The sequence below is a fragment of the Gymnodraco acuticeps genome, unplaced genomic scaffold, assembly GCF_902827175.1.
Source record: "Gymnodraco acuticeps unplaced genomic scaffold, fGymAcu1.1, whole genome shotgun sequence".
In the NCBI taxonomy this organism is placed as follows: domain Eukaryota; kingdom Metazoa; phylum Chordata; class Actinopteri; order Perciformes; family Bathydraconidae; genus Gymnodraco; species Gymnodraco acuticeps.
Window position 1 is genome coordinate 231,812 of NW_022990219.1, and position 10,261 is coordinate 242,072.

The 10,261-nt window shown below is 42.3% G+C and overlaps 1 pseudogene; it reads left to right on the top strand.

Moving 5' to 3' along the window:
* The first annotated feature begins 295 nt into the window (after positions 1 to 295).
* On the top strand, positions 296 to 1,599 carry LOC117547765 (annotated as a pseudogene).
* The last annotated feature ends 8,662 nt before the right edge of the window (positions 1,600 to 10,261 follow it).

A 10,261-nucleotide genomic window follows, 5' to 3' on the forward strand; every position in this document is an offset into this window, starting at 1 on the left:
TCTTGAACTGTATTGAAGTGAACATGTATTATTTGGGACTGTTTTAAAGTAATCCTATATATATATAAACCTTCTCACTTACACTCACTGACCCAGATACCAGCACACACACACACACACACACACACACACACACACACACACACACACACACACACACACACACACACACACACACACACACACACACCACACACACACACACACACACACACACACACACACACACACACACACACACACCACACACACACACACACACACACACACACACACACACACACACACACACACACACTCCGAGAAGAAAAGGCTCATTTTCGATCTGTCCGCTCCTCGCGCTGGGCCGTTCTGCAGCATCAATAGCCTTATTCCCCCCGAGTATTTTTCACTTCACTACGCTTCAGTCGATAATGCCATCAAGCTCATCAAATTCGCAGGGCAAGGAGCGTGGCTCTCCAAAGCAGATATCACCGACGCATTCAAAATCATTCCCATTCACCCATCTCAGTGGCACATGTTCGGTATCAGGTGGGAGTCCAAATTCTACTTCGCTGTCCGTCTAACCTTCGGGTGCAGAAGTAGCCCTTGTATCTTTAATTCTTTTTCGGAAGCCCTCTGCTGGATCCTCCTGAACATCGTCAGAATCCCCTCCGTTCTTCACTTATTGGACGATTTCCTCCTCATAGATCCCCCTCGGGACAACTCAGGCGACTCTCTAGCAAAACTCAAAACATGCTTTCAGGAGTTAGGCGTTCCCCTCTCAGAAGAGAAAACGCTAGGTCCCAACACACGCCTGGTGTTTCTGGGCATTACACTCGACTCCGTAGACATGGAAGCGTCTCTCCCCACGGACAAACTGCAGCGCATTCGCGACATCTCAAAAGCCTTCTGCGAGCAACAAGTTATCACCAAGCAGCAGCTGCTCTCCCTGCTCGGGCACCTCAATTTCGCCATGCGTATCATCCCTCAGGGGCGCTCTTTTATCTCCCGGCTCCTGGATACAGCGTCGGCTGCAGAAAACCTCCATGACCACGTCTTTCTAGATGAAGGCTGCCGCTCAGACCTACGGTTTTGGTCCCTCCTGCTCGCACACTGGAATGGCGGCACCTTCTTCTACGACGACCTCGTGTACTCCTCCGACTCCATGATATTCTTCACGGACGCTGCCCCATCCGTGGGTTTTGGGTTTTTTTTTTCAGGGAGAGTGGTTCGCAGGCTCGTGGCCTCCGTCATTCCCCAGCCATGCCTCTTCCTCCGCTCTGCATGAGATCTTTCCGATCGCTGTTGCCTGCCACGTGTGGGGTCACCTCTGGCCCCGGAAGCGGATCTCAGTACTCTGTGACAACCAATCAGTGGTCGGGATTATTAACAAAGCACGCTCCCCGTGCCGTGACATCATGCCGTTCATGAGAAGCATCACGTGGTCTTCCATCACCCACAACTTCCTCATCTCCGCTCGTCACGTTCCCCGGCCACCTTAACTCAGTGGCTGATTACCTCTCTCGCTTCCAATTCCAGACGTTTCGGAACCTCTGCCCAGGAGCCAGCGCTCAACCCGTCAGGATTCCTCCCCTGCATCTCCTCTCTCTCTCCTAAATAGAAGCCCCCTAGAAAGGCACCTCGAATCAGCCAGGTTTTTTATGAGGAAGGGCTTAGTCCACCCTCAAAACATATGATTTCGCTTGGAGAACGTTCGCGATGTTTTGCTTTTCCGTAGGCATCACACTTAAACCTGTTCTCATCTCCACCGTGTGTGCCTTCATGTGCTACTGCGCCACTGATCGCCACCTCAAACCCCAATACATCCGGGGCCTCTTAGCAGGAGTGCAGTTTAACGTTCGCTGTTCCGATCCCGGCTTTCCCAGCCTGTTCGCAAACCAGTCAGTCAAACTCATCCTCAAAGGTCTCATTAAAACTTTTCCCCCCGTCTTAGACCGGAGACGCCCTATTACACTCTCCACTTTACGCCTCATGCTCTCCAAACTTAGAAGTGGGTTATTCTCCCCTTATATCAATGCGCTACTCGATGCTCTATTTCTCCTAGCTTTTTATGCCTTTCTCAGACCAGGTGAATTTACCACAGCATCCCTTACATTCGATTCCAATCGAGACGTCAGCTTTTCTGACATATCCTTTCACGCTAGCCACTTTAGCTTATATCTTAAACACTCCAAATGCGGCGGCGCCTGCTCCGTCATCGCCGCCCGCATCGACTCCCAGTTCTGCCCTTATAAATCCATGATCAAATTCCTACAGCTTAGACCTACCTCTAATCCTCTCTCACCATTATTCCTTATCTCAGGGAATTTTCCTTTAACTCAACGACAGTTCAATATCTATTTAAAACAAGTCCTCATTAAATCCGGGTTATCACCCCTTCTATACACGGGGCATTCCTTTAGAATAGGCGCAGCTACTTCCGCTGCTAATCAAGGTGTCTCATCCTCATCCCTGCAACAACTCGGACGGTGGTCCTTCTCCGCTTTCTCATCCTACATTCGCCCTGACCTCAATGCCGTGCTGGCTATCCAAAGGTCTCTCCAACCTTAAAATTGGTACGTATGCATATAACTGGTGGTGGTTCTTAGCATGTCAGCATGTATGTCGCCCCGCGGCTCATGTTTATTCCTGCATATCTAACCCTGTATGTCCAGGTTGTAAAACCTTCGGGTCTGTATAAATGTGTCCCTGCTAAGGCAGGTTGCCCCGCACGTTAGGGAAGCCCTGCACGTTCCGGGCGCCCAGCACGTCGGGTCGCCCGGTGCGACCGGGATGCCCCGTTCGCCCGGGATGCCCCGTACGTCCGGGACGCCCCTGTATGTCCAGGATGCCCTGTATGTCCAGGATGCCCCGTACGTCCGGGACGCCCTGTACGTCCAGGATACCCTGTATGTCCAGGATGCCCTGTATGTCCAGGATGTCCTGTATGTCCAGGATGCCCCGTATGTCCGGGACGCCCTGTACGTCCAGGATGCCCCGTACGTCCGGGAAGCCCCGTATGTCCGGGTCGTTAACCTCCGGTCCGTATAATGTGTCCCTGCTAAAGTCAGGTTGCCCCGCACGTTCGGGAAGCCCTGCACGTTCCGGGCGCCCCGCACGTCGGGTCGCTCGGTGCGTCCGGGATGCCCCGTACGTCCGGGACGCCCTGTATGTCCAGGATGCCCTGTATGTCCAGGATGCCCCGTACGTCCGGGACGCCCTGTACGTCCAGGATGCCCCGCCCGGGATGCCCCGTACGTCCAGGATGCCCCGTACGTCCAGGATGCCCCGTACGTCCAGGATGCCCCGTCCGGGATGTCCCGTACGTCCGGGAAGCCCTGTATGTCCAGGAAGGATGCCCGGGAGGCATCAGATGTTTAAATTCTCACATGTATTAACCTCTCATTTCCATCCATAGATTTCCACTGCATCCCACAAGGTAAGATTCTTCACGTTCAGTACTTCATACTTCATTCTTTTTGGGGTTCATCGGAAACGGTTCTTCCCTTCCCGATTGATATCCTACAAAACCTGGGCCTAATCGCCAAAACACCATTTCATTCACTTGTTATAAACTGTCATCATTATGTTTCATTTATATAATGTGACATAATAATATGTATTCCATACATCACGTCTCTCCTGATTGAAATGAAGCTTAGCGCAAGTTCAGACAGGAAGACCTATCACTCCGTATTGCACGTCATGGCAATACTCGCTCCCTGCACTAAATGACAGGGAGCGCCACTCCTCAGCTAACCTATCACTCCCCTCCATTTACAAGCCTAATTATCGCACCTGTTAACCCCTCTATATATGCTCTCCCCTTTCCTATCAGCTGTCTTCCAGGTGTCAACGCGCAACCCTCCTCCACCCCTTCGCCTCCTGCTTTCAACTCAGGGCCAAGCTTAACCTTCTCCCTTCCAACCGGACCTAACCACTTATCACCACCACCAGTGTCTAGACCCAGGGGGGTTCATCGGAAACGGTTCTTCCCTTCCCGATTGATATCCTACAAAACCTGGGCCTAATCACCAAAACACCATTTCATTCACTTGTTATAAACTGTCATCATTATATTTCATTTATATAATGTGACCGATAATAAATATGTATTCCATACATCACGTCTCTCCTGATTGAACTATCATTAGTTTGTTTTAACATTCACATGTTTCAGCACTCCTGACTTCAGCCGTTTTATTTTGTAACCCGTTGGGAGAGAGATTTAAATTGAGTTTTTCTCAGTAGCTGAATGGCTGTGATTACAGCAGCATTGGATAGTTGTGCACCACCTTTTGGGTTCTCTGAATCAGTGTGTTGGTGAAGAGTTGCTCGCTGCAAACAGAAGAAGTGTGCAAAGAACGCATCTCTGAGGAGGTATTGACATTTTGCTTGTGCCTCGTTGTCAAGGCAACAGTGGTGTGAAGAGGTACTGCGGTTTTGGGGGGATTTCTGCTGTACAGAGGACAACGTGTGTCTGCCAAGTGATTCCTTCCCTCATCCCAATGCCAGGGAGAGTTTCCTTGAAGCCCACTGACCAGGGCCGGTCCTAGCTTTTTTGGGGACCCTGCCACTGACTACAGCTGCATCACTGACTGTGCTCATTATGACAAGATCTTGAGACATGCTTGTCTCAGATTGTTCAGACTCTGAAGGAATGATGCAATGATTTTACAGCATAATTGTGCAAGAGTTTCCCAGGGGGTGGTGTAGAAACCTTAATGCTTAGTGTTTAGATAAGAGGCTGCTTGTTTAAATGATGGTCTTGAATACTGAACAGATTGAAGTTTAATATTCTTGTTTAGCAAACAAGACATCTGATTATTATGTCACACATAATAATCTTGACATAGAAACTAGCTATGGGTAAAACGTGTGATTGTTATACCATTGTTATCATGAACAAAAGATAAATAAGGAAATAGTATCTGCTTAAAGATGAACGGATTTCATATCCTAGAGAGGATTAGTTATTGTGAATACTCTACAAGGTATCTACTAATGTATTTTAAAGAACCAAATGTAAAGAAATTGAATTGACTTGATAAATAAGTAAAGATAAAAAGTTGTATTACCCATTAATCAATCAATTGGTAAATTAAAAAATAGCAGTAAAGAAGAAACTATTAAAGTAAAAGGAGAAAATAATCCTAACACACACTGAAGGTACTGTGGGATAAAGGGGGAGACATGATGGAAATATTCACTACACTTTCAGCAGTGGGTGTTTTGGAGTTAGGAGTACAGAGTAGAACAGATTCTTCAATCTCTTCATCAGGTTTACAAATGATTCTTTTAGAGTTTTTATTCATGTGAGAATTGGGTAGTGTTTTAAGTTGTTACAGTATTTATCTACAGTTCAAAGGGAGAGTTTTGGTAACCACTCAATAAAATCAGACAAATATGTATTTATGTTGAAGGGAAAGCTAGTTCTAAACAAAATATAACAAATATTTCAATTTGAGGTATTGGTTTCACCATTGTGGCATAGTTATTACCATAGGAGGGCTTTCGGATGGACATACGAAATGACTTCTGTTTTTAAATCCTTGATAAAGTAGGGAGTAATTGTTGCATGTTCGGACACCCAGGGTTCCACACACTGCTAAAGAGTTTAACATTGTTTTTTAGGTAGACCAGAATTGAAGATAAATGAGTATAATGAGCTATGAAATGCAGAGCTACACAGATCCTAGTAATGGTTTGACTCAAGATAATAGTTAAGTACACAAGTTTCTGAATTTGATCTGTTAGACATTTTAATATAGATTAGGTGTTAATGAACTGCAGTAGTAGTACTATAAGGAAGTGAGTTTTGTACCAAGTTGCAGGAAATGTGGGAAACAGCTGTTGGTGTGTGTGGTTGAAATTGTGTTACATGTATGTTTTAGTCCAGCTCTCATTTTGATAGGAAGTGAAAAAGAGATAACATTTAAATTGCCATCTTAATGTTGAATAAGTTACCAAGTAAAGGGTTTAAATTGGCTCACATAAATATATGTAGTCTAAGAAATAAAGTGTCTGAGATAGAGGAAATATTATCATGTTGTATTCATTTGTTAGCAATATCTGAAACTCACTTAGATGACACATTTAATGACGCTGCTGTGGATATTGATGGATATAGAATATTTAGAAAGGACAGGAATGCATATGGAGGTGGGGTGGCAGTATACATTCAAAAGCAAATACCAGCTAAAGTGAGATATGATTTGATGTCTGCTGATATTGAAGTACTTTGGTTGCAAATTAATTTACCTCACTTGAAACCTTTGTTGGTAGGATGTTGTTACAGACCTCCAAATGCAAACCTAACTTATTTAGACAAATTATGTGAAATGTTAGACAAAGTTTGTGATCTTGACAGAGAGATTTATTTTATCGGAGATTTAAATATTGACTGGAATATGTTGCACTGTGCCCTTAAAAACAAGCTGCAGACAATAATTAATACATGTAACTTGGTACAAATGGTGACTAAACCTACTAGGATATGCATAAAGAAAGATGGGTCAAAAAGTGCAACTTGTATTGATCATATATTTACTAATTTTAGCCATGTATGTTCTCAGGCAATATCAATTCCAGTAGGGTGTTCTGATCATAATTTAATAATTATCGTGAGAAAGACAAAGGTGCCAAAAGCTGGACCAAAAGTAATTGTGAGGAGATCAATGAAATATTTTAGTGAAGAGTCATTTATTCAGGATGTTCAAAGATATGTTGGAAACATGTTTTTGAGAAAGTCGATCCAGATGATGCTCTTGATGTCTTTAATTTGTTATTCATGCAGGTGATTGATAAACATGCTCCACTTAGAAAACAGACTGTAAGGAACTTTAGAGCACCCTGGTTAGATTAAGGGATCTAATGAAACAAAGAGATGATGCAAAAAATGTAGCTCTCTCATCAAGTTATGAGTCAGATGGGCAAATGTATAGAAGGTTAAGGAATTATGTTACAGCATTAAATAAAAATAAAAAACAGTTGTATTATGGAAATAAAATTAAAGAGATAAAGGATGACAAGAAAAAACTGTGGAGTTTAGTGAATGGCATGATGGGCCGTAAGCCGAAATCCACCTCAACATATCTTGAGGTGGATGGGACATTTTTGACAAAACCAGTACAAATTGCTAATCATCTGAATGATTATTTTCTTGATAAAGTAAAACATTTGAGGAGAAATATGAATCAAACTATAAATAGTAACTCCACATTTCTAATAAAGGATTTAATTATGAAAAATAAGAAGTGTACATTTAAAATAGAAAAAGTGACAATTAAAGATGTTGAATGTCTACTAGGTAAATGTGATGATAAACCACCAGGAGTGGATAATTTAGTTGGTAAATTTCTTAGATATGTTGCTAATTTTGTTGCAGAGCCTATCTGTCATATTATACATTTGAGTATTGATAAATGTATTTGCCCACAGGCATGGAAAATAGCAAAAATGATTCCACTTGTAAAAAATCCAGCTGGACCATTTTCTGGTACAAATAGCCGTCTAATAAGTTTATTACCAGCATTAGCAAAGATAATGGAGAGAATAATTTTCAATCAAATACAAAAATACTTTGAAGGTAACAAACTTAATACTGTGTATCAACATGCTTACAGACCTGGCCATTCCACATGCACCGCTTTAACACAAATGACAGATGACTGGAAGGGCGAACTAGATAATAGGAAGTTAGTGGGTGCAGTACTACTCGATTTTAGTTCTGCTTTTGATGTCATTGACCATTCTTTGTTGTTACACAAGCTGGAACAATATGGTTTTCATTTTGAAACGCTGAAGTGGTTAGAAAGTTACCCGACAAATCGAAGTCAAACTGTTTTTTTTAATGGAAGTCTCTCAAAGATGAAAACAGTCACTTGTGGAGTACCTCAGGGTAGTTGTTTGGGACCACTTTTATTTTCTATTTTTACAAATGACCTACCATTAGTGTTAGAAAAAGCTAAAATTGTAATGTATGCAGATGACTCAACAATATATTATGCAGCATCAACTACAAGAGAGTTGACAAATGTTATGAATAAAGATCTACTACTGATATCAGAGTGGGTCATAAATAATAAGTTGGTACTTAATGCGGGAAAAACAAAATCGTTATTAATAGGATCAAATCATCAGTTAAAAGGTGAACGCAAATTGCAACTATATTTAAACCATATTGAAATTGAACAGGTCAAGGAGACAAAATTGCTAGGTATAACCCTGGATCATAAATTATCTTGGTCTAAACAAATTGATAATGTTGTATGTAAAATGGGAAGGGGTGTGTCACTTGTAAAAATAATTGTAAAATATTTGCCTATGGATGTCAGTAGACAAGTTTTGGATGCTTTGGTTCTGTCGCAGCTTGATTATTGTTTGGTTATATGGTCTATCCTAGGATGCCACCTGGGCGCCTCCCTAGGGAGGTGTTACAGGCACGTCCAGCTGGGAAGAGACCAAGGGGTAGACCTAGGACCAGGTGGAGGGATTATATCTCTTCGCTGGCCTGGGAGCGCCTTGGGATCCCCCAGTCAGAGCTGGTTGATGTCGCCAGGGAAAAGAAAGTTTGGGGCTCTCTGCTGGAACTGCTACCCCCGCGACCCGACCACGGATAAGCGGGAGAAGATGGATGGATGGATATATGGTCTAGTGCTGCTGAGAAAGATTTAAACAAACTACAAGTAGCACAAAATAAGGCAGCACGATGTGCACTGCAGTGCTCCTACAGAACCAGAGTCACTGAAATGCTGGAGACACTGAAATGGTTAACTGTCAGACAGATAACTTATATTTTATTACATTTTGTCAGAAATATTACAGTGACTCACTCACCAGATATATTATCACAAAGGTTTATAGCACAATATGCACAACATAACTATCAAACACGACATACAATAGAAGGAAGGTTTGTATTACCCAAATCTAAATCAAATATGGGACAGAAAACAGTCCAGAGCCATGATCAGCTGGAACTCTTTACCGGTTCACATCATTCAGGAAAATTCTCAAGTACATTTCAAAAGGTTGCTAAAAATTATTTAAGTATTACAAAGTAAATTTGAACTGTGCCTGTGGCTATGTATGCATATATTATTATGTACACTTATTTGTATTTACTTTTGTTTGGCCTTAGGATGGCGATAATTGGATGACCATTTTAGTTTTCACTTCATTTCACTGTAAATTGCATGAAATTATGAGCTGTTTTGTTTTGTTTTAATTTTGTTGTATGTATGTTTATGTATGTTTTGAGTGTGTGAGGACCCCAGGAAGAATAGCCAATGCTCATGCTAGTGCTAATTGGGATCCTAATAAAGACATAAAGCTGTCCCAATGAAAAGTTAAAGATATCTTGAACATTATAGTTGTAATCGTGAATTAATAAATGATGGCGCTCCATATATGACTGATTTTTGTAGACAAAGGATACTGGCCTATGCTGAAATATCAAAGTCTCTGGAGAGCACGACACATGGCCAAAAACACTGAGACCAAATTACCTTTGACCCTGACCGACAGTGTAACTTGAGAAGGCACTGTCAATGACTGACTCTGGGGTGAACCTGACCAAACTTGACTTTACAACCTGACAGTGTGAGTGTGAATGTGAGTGTATGTCTGCATGTGATCAGTGCAACTGCATGATTTAAAACAATGACTAATCAAGCATGCTTTTGGACTAACACATTATTCTGGGGCTCTGTGGGAAATGAGAGGTTTCCTACAATTCCACAGAATTGGAAAACCGCACTTGTGACCCGTTTCTAATCTACTTGATGATATTTCACTCCCACAGGAGGTGGCAGTTTGCAAAATGTGAACCTCAAACTAAAACAAGAAGATTCTGTTTCTTTTAGGACTGAAAGATGGAGAGAAACACTTCATTTCACTGGAGTGTTTACTGTGGAAAATGATGGATGTACATTTGTGAATAATGTTTGGTATTTTCTTATAATCCATTATTACCTGAAGGTTTTCTTCCCATACAGGATTTTGTTACACATGAGTTCATGTGTAAAAGGGGGAGTGTAAACTTCACAATCTACATCTTTCATTTAGGGACTGAAAGGAACCTGCTGCCCCAACTTGGATGTTCAATCTGACCATTGATTGACAGTTTTAGAATGAACCTGCTCCATATCTGGGGATAAGATACTGTTTGATGGATGTTGACATGTTTCTAATATTGATTGAGTTATAACAGGTAACACAGATGCAGAATCAGTGGCCAAGGGGCTACTGTGAGAGATGTAATTCCAGAATGGAATAC